At 38.3% G+C, this 13,315-nt stretch overlaps 1 non-coding gene across 1 annotated transcript; it reads right to left on the reverse strand.

Annotated features, from left to right (window-relative positions):
- Positions 1–4,254: 4,254 nt before the first annotated feature.
- On the reverse strand, positions 4,255–4,361 carry LOC128282375 (small nucleolar RNA R71). The gene has a single exon (XR_008272636.1). It is a non-coding gene; the product is annotated as a small nucleolar RNA R71 (small nucleolar RNA).
- Between the last annotated feature and the right edge of the window lie 8,954 nt (positions 4,362–13,315).

The raw sequence follows: 13,315 nt of genomic DNA on the forward strand, positions 1-13,315 counted from the left end.
GATGAAAACCAAATGGCTGATGCCTTGGCAACTTTAGCTTCAATGATCAAAGTAAACAAGTAGGAGGATATGAAGCCTATCCAAATGAGCATCTTTGAGACTCCGGCTCATTGTTACAACATCGAAGAAGAAGAAGAAAAGGACGATCACCTTTGGTATCAGGATATATTGCGATATGTGAGGAATCGTGAATACTCAGACCAAGAGACAAAAAATAATAAAAGGACATTGAGAAGGCTAGCCAGTGACTATGTCTTGAACGGAGAGATCCTATATAAAAGAAGGAAGGATCAGGTGCTCTTAAGATGTATGGATGCTGTCGAGGCTAAGCAAATCTTGGAAGAGGTCCATGAGGGTGTTTGCGGAACATACGCTAATGGTTTCATAATGGCCGGAAAAATTATGAGATTCAGATATTATTGGTCCACTATGGAGGGGGATTGCATCAACTATGCCAAGAAATGCTATAAATGTCAAATTTATGGAGATAAGATTCATGTGCCTCCTTCACCTCTTCATGTTATGACTTCTCCATGACCTTTCTCCATGTGGAGCATAGATGTCATAAGGCCAATCTCGCCAAAGGTATCTAACGGGCATCGATTCATCTTTGTGGTCATTGATTACTTCACCAAGTGGATAGAGGCCACTTCTTACGCCAACGTCACAAAATCGACAGTCAGCAAGTTCTTAGAGAAAGAGATCATATGTCGATATGGGATGCCTGAGAGGATCATATCAGACAATGCGTTGAACTTGAACAACAGCACGACAGCCGAGGTCTGTAGCCAATTCAAGATCAAACACCATAACTCGTCACCATATCGCCCAAAAATGAATGGTGTGGTGGAAGTGGCCAACAAGAACATCAAGAAGATCGTGGGAAAAATGACTAAGACTTATAAAGATTGGCATGAGAAATTACCATTCGCCCTCTACGCCTACCGAACATCAGTCAAAACCTCCACTAGGGCAACACCTTTCTCTTTGATTTATGGAATGGAGGTGGTCCTACCTATTGAGGTTGAAATTCCTTCTCTACAAGTGCTGTTAGAACGAAAGTTAGACGAAGCAGAATGGATCCAGTCACGGTACGATCAGCTAAACTTAATTGAAGAAAAGAGGTTGAAAGCTATTCACCATGGTCAAATGTACCAAAAGCGAATGATGCGGGCTTATAACAAGAAGGTGCGCCCTAGAGAATTCCGCGAAGGAGATCAGGTTTTGAAAAAGATCCTTCCCATACAAAAAGATTTCAGAGGGAAATGGATGCCAAATTGGGAAGGACCTTATATGGTGAAAAAGCCTTTTTTGGAGGAGCATTGATCTTAGCCGAAATGGATGGTAAAAACTTGCCCAATCCTGTGAATTCAGATTCGTCAAGAAGTATTTCACCTAAAGAGGGAGAGGACAAGGCGAAAACCCGCAAAGGGCACTTTGAGACGTAAAAAAAAAAAGGAGAGGCTAAGGCAAAAACTCGCGAAAGGGTGCTTTGAGACCAAAAGGGTTTTGAGTTGAAAACCCATGAATGGGCAATTCAAATTTTGATCAAACATAGGGCATGTGGTAGACTTGTCTTCTCTGAATTAACAAGGAGGAGGGATGCGACATCTTGAGGCATCAATAAAGTACTCTTGGTCTCCTAAACACATATCAAGTTCGAAAGGTCCTCAAGAAGTTCCGTGCAGAGAAGCTCATGCTACAATATCTGGGGCACCTATTTTCATTCTATCCATTTTGTATCTTAGCAAAATTTACTGTCGTGATTATCTTATTCATTTCGAGCTTTGCCTTCAATAAATTTCCATCTTGCCCATTGCGATAATCTTTTTCAAGTATTTTTCATTGAAATGATGATTAATGGACTAATGATATTCAAAAAAGAAGTTCTACATATTACTCTGAAACACTTCTAAATAGTGCAAGGACCTGAAACGGGACCAAATAGTTAAAACTACCCCAAATTCAAAGGTTGGAAATGTAGGAAAGAATAGTCCTAAATTGTGTTTATTCTCCGGGTTTTTTGCCAGGGATACCAACTAACCTAAAAAAAAACACTGAATAATACATCATTGATAAAACCTCGATAAATAACGAGCAATATCAAATTAAACATGACATTTTGCATTTATACAAACATCAGTCATACACATTTAGTTAGGAGCATTTGATTCATTTCGATCATAGCATCCTAATCATTCGGCATCAGCATAGGTACATGAAGTCGATTCTACAAATCATGTCCATAAAGGACAGTGCAGTAACATCGGTAAAATCATTAACCTTATCTCCATGAAGTTACAGTGGAGCAGGTCAAAACCGCAAGTCTTATCTCCCTGAAGTTGCAGAGGAGCAGACTGAAGACAAATGATTCTATCTTTCTGAAGTTGCAGTAGAGCGGATCAAAACAAGTCTTATCTCCCTGAAGCTGCAGTGGAGCAGGCTAAAGATAGTAAATCTTATTTCCCTAAAGTTACAGTGGAACAGATTGAAGCTATAAATTACAGATCTTACCTCTCTGAAGTTGCAGTAAAGCAGATCAAAACAAGTCTTATCTCCCTGAAGTTGCAGCGGAACAGGCCAGAGATAGCAAATCTTATTTCCTTGAAGTTGCAGTGGAACAGATTAAAGCTATAAATTACAGATCTTATCTATCTGAAGTTGCAGTGGAGCAGATCAAAACAAGTCTTATCTCCCTGAAGTTGCAGTGGAGCTGGCTGAAGATAGCAAATCTTTTTTCCCTGAAGTTGCAGTGGAACAGATTGAAGCTATAAGTTATAGATCTTATCTCTCTGAATTTGCATTAGAGCAAATCAAAACAAGTCTTATCTCCCTGATGTTGCAGCGAAGCAGGTTAAAGATAGCAAATCTTATTTCCCTGAAGTTGCAGTAGAATAGATTGAAGCTATAAGTTACAGATCTTATCTCTCTGCAGTTGCAGTAGAGCAGATCAAAACAAGTCTTATCTCCCTGAAGTTGCAGCGGAGCAGGTTAAAGATAGCAAATCTTATTTCCCTAAAATTTTAGTGGAATAGATTAGAGCTATAAATTACAAAAACCTAATAAGGGGATCCATAGATCGAGTTAATGCAACCCTAGAGTGTTAATTAGAGAAAAGTCTCAGTTATTCAATCTAGGGATTAGACGTTATTAGTCTTGAATAGGGATCTCTACGGAACAAGTTGAATGAATAAATCATCCGATTCGGAGCTAGAATAACAAGTAAAGTCTAGGTGGATTTTTCCTTAGGTATTGTCTTAAGTCAATTGATTTTTCCCAAAATCAATTCCCCAATTCTTTTCTCTGTGCGTTCTTAGTTTAGATAATTAGTTAATTAAAACAAAACCTCTTTATTCTTAGGCTAGAAAATAAAAAGACAGTCATTACTAGTACTTTTAGTTCCTTTGGGTTTGACAATTCGATCTTGCTAAAACTATACTACTGTACGATAGGTACACTTGCCTACATCGCGATAATAGTTAGCTCAAGAACGAGTAATTATAAATATTTAAAACCTATCACAAAATAACGCGATCAAGTTTTTGGCACCATTGCCGGGGAACTGAAATATTAAGAACGCTTAATTTTTATTACTTTAGCCATTTATTTTTCTTGCAATTTAATTTAATTTTATTATTTATTAACTTACTTTTTCTTTCTCTTGACAGGTTTTTATAGTTTCTGACTAGAAGAAACCTATCGGGACCATTACTTTTTGATGAAGAAATCGATCGTACAGTTTGTAAAAACCAAAGAAAAATAAGGCGCAACTTAAGATACACGGAGAACGAGCAAGAAGACGATACTCAACCCCCAACCGAAGAGATGACTGAAAACCAAGGCAATCAGCTACCTCCTGCAATTGCGGTTAATCAAAATCCTGCTCCATGCACTATGTATGATTATGCTAAACCTTCTTTAGCAGGAACTAAATCTAGCCTAGTTAGACCTGTTGTAGCTGCAAATACTTTTGAATTAAAACCTAGCACTATTCAAATGATACAGCAATTTTTTCAGTTTGATAGTTTGCAGGATGAGGATCCCAACGCTCATTTAGCCAACTTCTTAGAACTATGCGATACATTTAAAATTAATTACGTTTCTGATAATGCCATACGTCTTTGGTTGTTTCCCTTTTCATTGAGGAACAAAGCTAAATAGTGGTTGAACTCGTTACCACGAGGGTCAATTACTACTTGGGAACAAATGACCGAAATTTTTTTACTAAAATATTTTCCGCCGGCTAAAACGGCTAAATTACGTAATGATATCTCTTCTTTTGTGCAGATGGATTTAGAAACACTCTACGATGCATAGGAGAGATACAAGGACCTTCTGAGAAGGTGCCCTCACCATGGGTTACCGCTTTGGCTCCAAGTACAAACATTTCACAATGGTCTGAATCCTTCAACTCGGCAAATGGTTGACGGAGCAGTGGGCGGAACCATCAACAATAAAACACCGGAAGATGCTTATAAGTTTATAGAGGAGATGTCAGTGAATAACTATCAGTGGCAAGTCATGAGGACAAAACCAACGAAAACAGCCGACGTTTATTACGTCGATTCGGTCACCATGCTCTATAATTAGGTAGAACTCTTAACTAAAAAGATTGATGGTTTTCTTAATTCGTTACAGGTTCACCCAGTAATGTAGTGCGAAGCAAGTGGAGGTGGAGCAAACCATTCGAAATACCAACCTTATGGCCACAACATGGATAACGAACAATTAAACTACATGGGTAATATTCCCCGACCTCAAAACAATCTATATAGTAACACTTATAATGCAGGTTGGAGGAATCACCCTAATTTTTCATGGGGCTATCAAGGAAATCAAAGACCTCAACATCCTCCGGGCCACCAATAACCACCCTACCAACAGGAAAAGAAGCTAAACCTTGAAGAGATGCTCTCAAAGTTCATATCAGTGTCAGAAACCCATTTTCAGAACACCGAGACAGCACTTAAGAATCAACAAGCGTCGATCCAAGGGCTCGAAACTCAAATAGGCCAGCTTTCCAAACTAATCTCCGAACGACCACAAGGTAGTCTGCCAAGTAATACCGAAGCTAACCCAAGGGAACAACACAACGCAATTAATATTCAAGATGACGAAGGAGTCGTTGAGTCTTAACCAGAACCGAGGAAAGAAACTCTGGTAAGCAAAGGTTAAGGTGAGGTAGATCAAAATACAAACAAACTAGTGACTTTTGAATATGAACCTCGTGTGGCATACCCCAACGCGACAAGGAAAGACCACTCAGATGAACAATTTGGTAAATTCCTTAAACTCTTAAAAAAATTACATATTAACTTACCGTTTATTGAAGCTCTATCGCAGATGCCAAACATAATGAAATTTTTAAAGGAGCTTTTAGTAAATAAGCGGAAGTTGGACGAGGCGTCGTACGTGGAGCTGAACGCAGTTTGCTCGGCCATTCTCCAAAATAAACTACCCAACAAACTAAAAGACCCAGGGAGCTTTACTATTCCTTGCTTAATTTGTAGTTTAGATATTAATCATGCATTAGCTGATCTAGGGGCTAGTATCAACGTCATGCCTTATAAAATGTTTAAGCAACTAGGTCTCGAGAAACCCAAACAAACTAGGATGAGCATTCAATTAGCAGATAAAACTATAAGATTTCCTAGAGGTATTATTAAAGATGTACTAGTTAAAATCGATAAATTTATATTTCTCGTTGACTTTATTGTACTAGACATAGAAGAGGATAACAACACTCCTTTAATTCTAGGAAGACCCTTTTTAGCAACTACTAAAACCATCATTGATGTTGGCATAGGTGAACTCACACTTCGGGTGGGAAACGAAACAATCACCCTTCAAGCTCGCAATTCTGGCAACACATCAGGAATTGAAGGTGCTCATTTAAACCATTCTACTAAACCTAACAGTATGGTGAAACCTACTTTGTAGAAAATAAGTCTGAAGGAAGCACACGAGTCATTCCCAAGCAATAGTAGAGGACCTGTTCATGAAGATCGAAGACTACAAATCGAGGAACTCGATGAATGGCGGACGCACAAATTAAGAACACCCGACAAATCGAAACTACGCTAAAACAAGGCCAATACCTCTCCAAATCAACTTAAGGTTGCTGATAAGGTCTTATTAGATACCGTAAATCCCTACATTGTCACTACCACACCGAATGAGGAAACCCCTCTTACGGTACTCAGTATTTTTCCATTCGGTACCATAGAGGTGAGTCATCCCAAGTTCAGCACTTTTAAGGTAAACAACGCCCGATTAAAACCTTATTTTGATGAGATTGATTGTAGGAATGAGGAGTATAAACTCCTCAAACCACCATGACCATTCACTGAAGAGGTAAGTCGAGCTTAGACTATAAATAAGCACTTTTCGGGAGGTAACCCGAGCACTAACAATATTAATTTCTTTAAATTTTGGTATTTAACTCCTAACTTACTAATAGAAATCTTGAATACAGGTGTTTTCACAAAGACAAGGTCAAGCACACGGGCGTGCTTAAGGCCGTGTGAAAACAGGGCAAGGATTTCCCCAACACAGACTACTATAAAACGTCACGGCCGTGCGATATGGTCGTGGTCGAGCTTGCCAAAACAACACAGGCGTGAGACATGCCCGTGTAGAAGAACTGTGGACGAGCCTGCCAAAACAACAAGGGCATGCGACACGCCCGTGTGGAACACCCGTGGTCAAACCTGTTAAATTAACACGGGTGTGGGGCTTGCACACACTAGCATGGGAGAAGTGAACGAAGCTAGACACGGCCGTGCAACACGGCCGTGTGAACCCACACGCCCGAGGAACACGAGCGTGTACTAAATGTCAGTCGTGCCCAAATTTGAAATTCGTGAATTGGGGGACACGGGCATGTGTCCTGGCCGTGTGGCCCAAAATCTATAAAAACCCTGCACTATTCACTTTCTTCCCCATTCAAAAACCCTAACCCTAACTACTGCAACTCACTACGGCCTCCCTGCCACGCCCGTGCACCACCTACAACTCCATTCTATATGCCCAAACCTCTCCCCTTAGCATTTGTTAACTCCTTTTTCTTTTATTTCATTGATTTATAATGCTTTTTATCATATTAATCTATATTTTTCATGTTATTTCCATATTGATAATCATATAAATTTCATTTATCAAACAAGTTATCATCTTTCTCATGTTTAAAATCTTACTCATTACATGATTCCTACACTTCATTCAATTAGTTAGAAGTGAATATTCATGGCTAGGATAGTTGAAATAATCATGCATATTTTGTTGACATCTCTTTTCAATCATATAGTATTTTGCATTCCATTCCTTGCCATTTTTACTTATATTACCATGCTCATGCCACAAAAAAATGGGTCATTGAACTTGTTGTTTTAATCGAATTTAATAATTGTGGCTGAATATAGCTATGCATTTTCCTTTTCGAATTTAGTCACATTCCTTTTATATATTATAAATTGTCCACTCATCAAAAGACGAATTGATGTTTCCACTTGCAGGTACACAATGTCGTCTTCAAGAGGAAAGAAAACCGTCGTACCTGCTTCAAAGAAGAGGAAAGGAGCATCCTCTTCTACAGGTCCGACCGCGAAAATTCGTCACCCTTTTCTATAGTTCCCCCGAGGGCTCCAGGAAGAACTTTTTTAGATACTTCGGGCTCGACCTTTAATTGCGGGCCGCCGCATCAACTAGGCTGCCGTAGAACAAGTTCAGATGGCTGATGCGATTTGGGCCCTTTTAACCATCGACCCCTAGGAACTGTTCTTCGGGATTATCGAGCCGACATACCTCGAGCTCACGATTGAACTATGCTCAACATTCCATCTTCACACCGTAATGACAAGATACGATGATCCTAGCACGGTCCAATTTCACCTAGGCGGATTAATCTGCCAGTTAAGCATCCCAGATTTTGGTGCTGCACTAGGCTTATATACGGAGGAGTTCAAGGAGGAGAATGAACTACATGCTCTCAATCACCACATACATTTCTCTCCCTCGAAGTGCTGGCACACTTTGGCCCTTAGCACGGCCTCCTACAATCCTAGCCGCTCTAAGGCATCAGTTTTCCCACCATCCCTAAGGTACTTACACACTATTTTAGCTCACACGATTACAGGGAGGTGAGAGAGCACTGGCGACGTCAACACCCACAACGTCTACTTCTTATGGTGCATGTTGCAAGGGCACATCATCGACCTTGCCTATTTCATCGCCCTTGCGATTCAGCACCCATTTGAGCCTAACAAACCATTCCTTGTATTAACCTCAATATTAACCTTTAGCCCATTATTGTTGAAATCCCCTAAATTAATCCCTATTTTTGTCGAGATTTGAGTTGAATGGATTGCTTAGCTATGTTTTGTTCCTAATAGTTAATCTATATTATTTAACTTTTTCTTTAAAAAAAATTGTATACATATCTGTAATTTCATAGTCTAAGAAAAAGCTCTGTTGGACGCAAGTGAAGATTAACTCTTTTTCTAGTTAGGCAATTTTTCAATTCAATCTCAATTCTAACCCTTTCTTTCAGTTTATGACCACACCCCCTAACCAAGCCTCATTACAACCCTCTAAAGACCTTTTGATTGATGTATCATCTTAAATTATAGTGGTGGAGATTTGATTTTCATGCAAGCCTATGGTAATGATGTAGCACCCCAAACCCGGCCCAGAAGTTATGGCCGGATCTGGCATGCCACATCAAAAACGTAAAAAAAAAAATTTCATTCTGAGTCCAGAAAATCGTACTTGATGTTCAAAAGATTAATTCATTAAGGGTTAAAGTGAATGGAAGCTGTGCACCAGGTAGGAAACCGGAAAAGAGGAGGTGAGTCCATTGGACTGCTTAAGTACCAAACTCCCTTCGGATCCAATCCTAGACATGCAAACCACTATTGCCATACCTTAACGTCATGTATATTTCTAGGAAACCGATTTGATTAAGTCCTTTTTAGGAAAAGTGATTAACTTTGGAAAATATCTTCATTGCGGAAGCTTTGCTTGTTTTTGTGTTATTTTGAAAACAATTACTGTTTTTGAAAACACGCCTTAAAGCTATCCAATTTCAACAATCAAATATAAATATTACCTATCTTAATAAAACATATAAAAACCATCAAAAATAAATAAGCGGCCTTATTACATTTAAAAGCGAAAACCTCAAACGTAATTAAAAGGATGTCCAGTTCACGGAAGAAAATCAAACTTTCAGAACGGGTGGCCACTCCGAATTCTCCCACAGCTCCAAGCCCACTATGGTTGGGGATTTCCTGCGTGGATGAAAATAAAAGGGTGAGTTTGGGGAAACTCGGTGTGTAAGGAAAACCCATTCAAAGCCCAAGTCACTCAAGCCTATTGGGCCTAAGCCCATTCAGTAATAATGGTATCGGGCGAGCCCTTTCAGATTACAATAAACTAGGCCTTAGCCCTTATTCAGATAACAAGATGGCCCATAGGCCCATTTCAAAATACATGCAACATCAGTAAACATATGCAAGCCCATTTGGGTAACAGTGGTCTTGGGCGAGCCCTTTTCAGATTACAATAAACCGGGCCTTAGCCCTTATTCAGATAATGATATGGCCCATAGGGCCATTTTAAAATACATGCAACATCAATAAACATATGCAAGCCCATTTGGGAGACTACTCAACCCACCAACCACTACACTCCACCCGTACCAGCCATACACTCCATGTGGGAATAGCTCAACCCACCCATTTTCAACACTCCACGATTGCTGACCTTTTGCTCATTATCGATAAATTGAGGCAAAGCCTCCAGACGTGGACAAGCCACTTTCAGTACTTCCTCCGTCAATATCCCATCCCATGCATCGATAATAACAACATGGCATGCAGTAAATAACAATAGTCAAACATGCATTTAGGTCAATTTAACCCTAGGGGTATTTCGGTAATTTATCTACTAGAGGCAAAACTGTAAATTTTTCACTTTTAAAGGTATTTTAGTAATTTATCTATTTTAGGGTTTTTCATGCATATTCCTACTTTTCACGTACTAACGTAATCACGCATCGAGGGTTCTTACCGATTTGGGCAGTTGGCCCATCATTCCAATTTTGGCCCATTAAGCCCAAAAATATCGAGGGCACGTAAATCATGCACTTTGCGTCCAAATTTTACAGCTTACCAAAAACATTAATCGATTTACCTCACGAGCATTCGCTTTCAGAAATCTACAAAATACCGATTTTCGGTATTTCGACTTTTCGACTTTTGCCGATCCGGACTAAGAAAGAGGGTGTTAGTTACACACATTTTATGACGATATCTTGACGAGATCCACACACGAACCGCCTACAATTGGATTACTAACACATTAATCTAACTATTCAAATACGAACTACGTATTAACCCCTTATAATATTCGGCCAACCACACCTACAGATCATAGTAAGCTTATAAGAAAACAATAAGCAACTCATTAACAAATTTTTGTCAATGTTTACCACATAATCATAATTTCACTGCAAGCTGTCTTCCTGAGCAACAGTCACTAAATCATTTATAAATGGAGCTACGAAACTCCAAATCAAGTTCTGTTAATTTTCCTTGAAAATAGACTCATATATCTTCTATCCATAAAATTTTCAGAATTTTTGGTTTAGCCAATCAATACCAGATTTTTCTCAAAGTTTCCCATGTTTCACTGTTTGACTAATCTGACCACTCTTCATTACGAATCAAATTTCTCATTGTACAGAATTAAAAATATGTTCTTGTTTATTTCATTAGAAACTAGACTCAATAAGCTTTAATTACATAATTTATTCAGCTTCTAATTCTTCTCCCACAATTTATGGTGATTTTCCAAAGTCACGTTACTGCTGCTGTCCCAAGCAGATTTATTACCAAATCACTCTTTCACACATACCTTGCATGCATGTTATTTAAACATGTATATCACCAATCAATCATCACATATCTATGATTTTACTTAAGTATAATCTCCATTTCATCATTTTAAAGCACAACATGTTAGCCGATTTTTCCCTTTAGCATCTAAGGCACATGCATGCTCATTTGTTTGGCTCAACTTCACCTATCTTCCATTTTTCATCAAAAGAACATGAAACAACAACCATTTCCTTCATTTTAATTCATGACTAAATTCTCACAACACAACTAAAAATCAAAATATACTTCAAGAGTTAAGGTAGAATCAAGAAGAACTCATGAACCTCAAAATAGAAGCAAGGTACCAAGAACTTACCTTCAATTTTCCTCCTCCTAATGACCGAATACTCAAGAGCTTTCTCCTCTCCTTTCTCTTCTCTAACTTTCAGCTATGATGAACAAAGATGGACAAAACTTTGTTCTTTTCATCCCTTTTTCTTTTAATAAAACTTCATATTTCATCCATTTAATTCTTTAATATAAAAGACATGAAATTCTTATCATGAAACATTTACCTAACCCATTATCATGAAACATTTACCTAACCCATTATCATGGAACATTTACCTAACCTATTATCATGGAACATTTACCTAACCTATTATCATGAAACATTTACCTAACCTATTATCAATTTGTATCAATTTGTACCATAAATTATGGATATCATGTGTACATTTTGTCTACAACAACATGATGGCTGGCCACTTCATGTAAAATGGGAGGTTTGTCATGCAAATCCTCCTATTTTGCACTCCTATTTATTTGGCCACTTCAATTTAGCCTATAGCATTTTCAAACATTTTCACATAGGTCCTATTTCATAATTTCACCCCCTTTTTCTTATGGAACAAAAATTAACTAAAATTGTCGGGTTCTATCTTAAGCTTGGGCTTTCTAGAGGCCCACTAACATAATTAAACCTATGCCAACATTCACAGGATTCCCGAAAATTGGGGCGTTACAAATGACTTTTCATTATTGACTATTGAGTGCTTCATTTATTGTCCTTAAACACCTCGAGTGATTTAAGTGAATCTTTAATGAGGATGTGAAACTCTGTGATATTCTGAATCAAAGGTAATTACTTAAATGATGGGAGACACCTATGTTTGCATGATTAAAATGCTCAACTTCGAATGTTTGAAACTTTTATATTCTTTTAGTTGAATTCTCAATGTATGATTACCTATGGATTATTTTGAGATATTATCGATAGAAATTATAAGTTGAGAAGAATTTATTTTGATTATGAGTTGAGAATTTTGCTTGAGGACTAGCAAATGCTTAAATGTGGGGGTATTTGATAAACCGTAAATTATACATATTTTTACCCCATGTTTAATGCATTTTATGGATGATTTTTCATTAGAATTGGTGAATTCGATGCTCCTAATGCTTTAATTTCATGTTTTATACTTAGAAGAGTATAGGAGAGCAAAAGGAATGAGAAACGGGCCAAAAATAGAGAAAATGGGCCAAAGTACGAAATCAACACGGTCTGAACCTCCTCACACGGGCAGACCACACGGCCGTGTCAATTTGGCAGGCTCGAACACGGCCTGAAGTAATCGAACACGGGCGTGTGCCAAGGGCGTACCCCTACCGAGCCCAAGTTGACTCCAATTCGGAAAAGGCTAATTTTAAGGGCTTTTAGGCATTCCAAAGCCTATAAATACACCCTAGAGGAGGAAGAAAAAGGAGACGGAGAAGGGGGAGTAAGGAATTACTCCAAGGAAGCCGATTGATCCATCTCAGAAGCCGGATTCATCATCAAGGCTGAAGATCTCTCCCCAAGTTCCCTTCAAGAGTTTTGGGTTTTCTTTATATTTTGTATTATTTATTCTTCTAAGATGTGTTCTTATTTAGTTATGAACTAAAACCCCTAAATACCTAAGGGGAATGAAACCTAAGATGAATCTTGTTATTATTTTCTGAATCGTATGATAAATATTTAACTTGTTCTTAATTATGTGTTCTTAATTCTTGTTTTGATATCCCAGGATACTGATTCAAGACATGCTCTTATTTAGAGGAGGAATAGACCCTGTCTAAGAGCACATTTGTCATAATTAAGCGGAGTTGATTGCGCGCCTAGACATAGGGTGACAAGATTTTGCCGGATTAGGGTGAAACCTAATAAGGGGATTCATAGATCGAGTTAATGCAACCCTAGAGTGTTAATTAGAGAAAAGTCTCGGTTATTCAATCTAAGGATTAGACATTATTAGTCTTGAATAGGGATAATAACATAACTTAGGGATCTCTACGGAACAAGTTGAATGAATAAATCGTCTGATTCGGAGCCAGAATAACAAGTAAAGTCTAGGTGGATTTTTCCTTAGGTATTGTCTTAAGTCAATCGATTTTTCCTAAAA

Source organism: Gossypium arboreum, chromosome 1 (genome assembly GCF_025698485.1).
Source record: "Gossypium arboreum isolate Shixiya-1 chromosome 1, ASM2569848v2, whole genome shotgun sequence".
NCBI lineage: Eukaryota > Viridiplantae > Streptophyta > Magnoliopsida > Malvales > Malvaceae > Gossypium > Gossypium arboreum.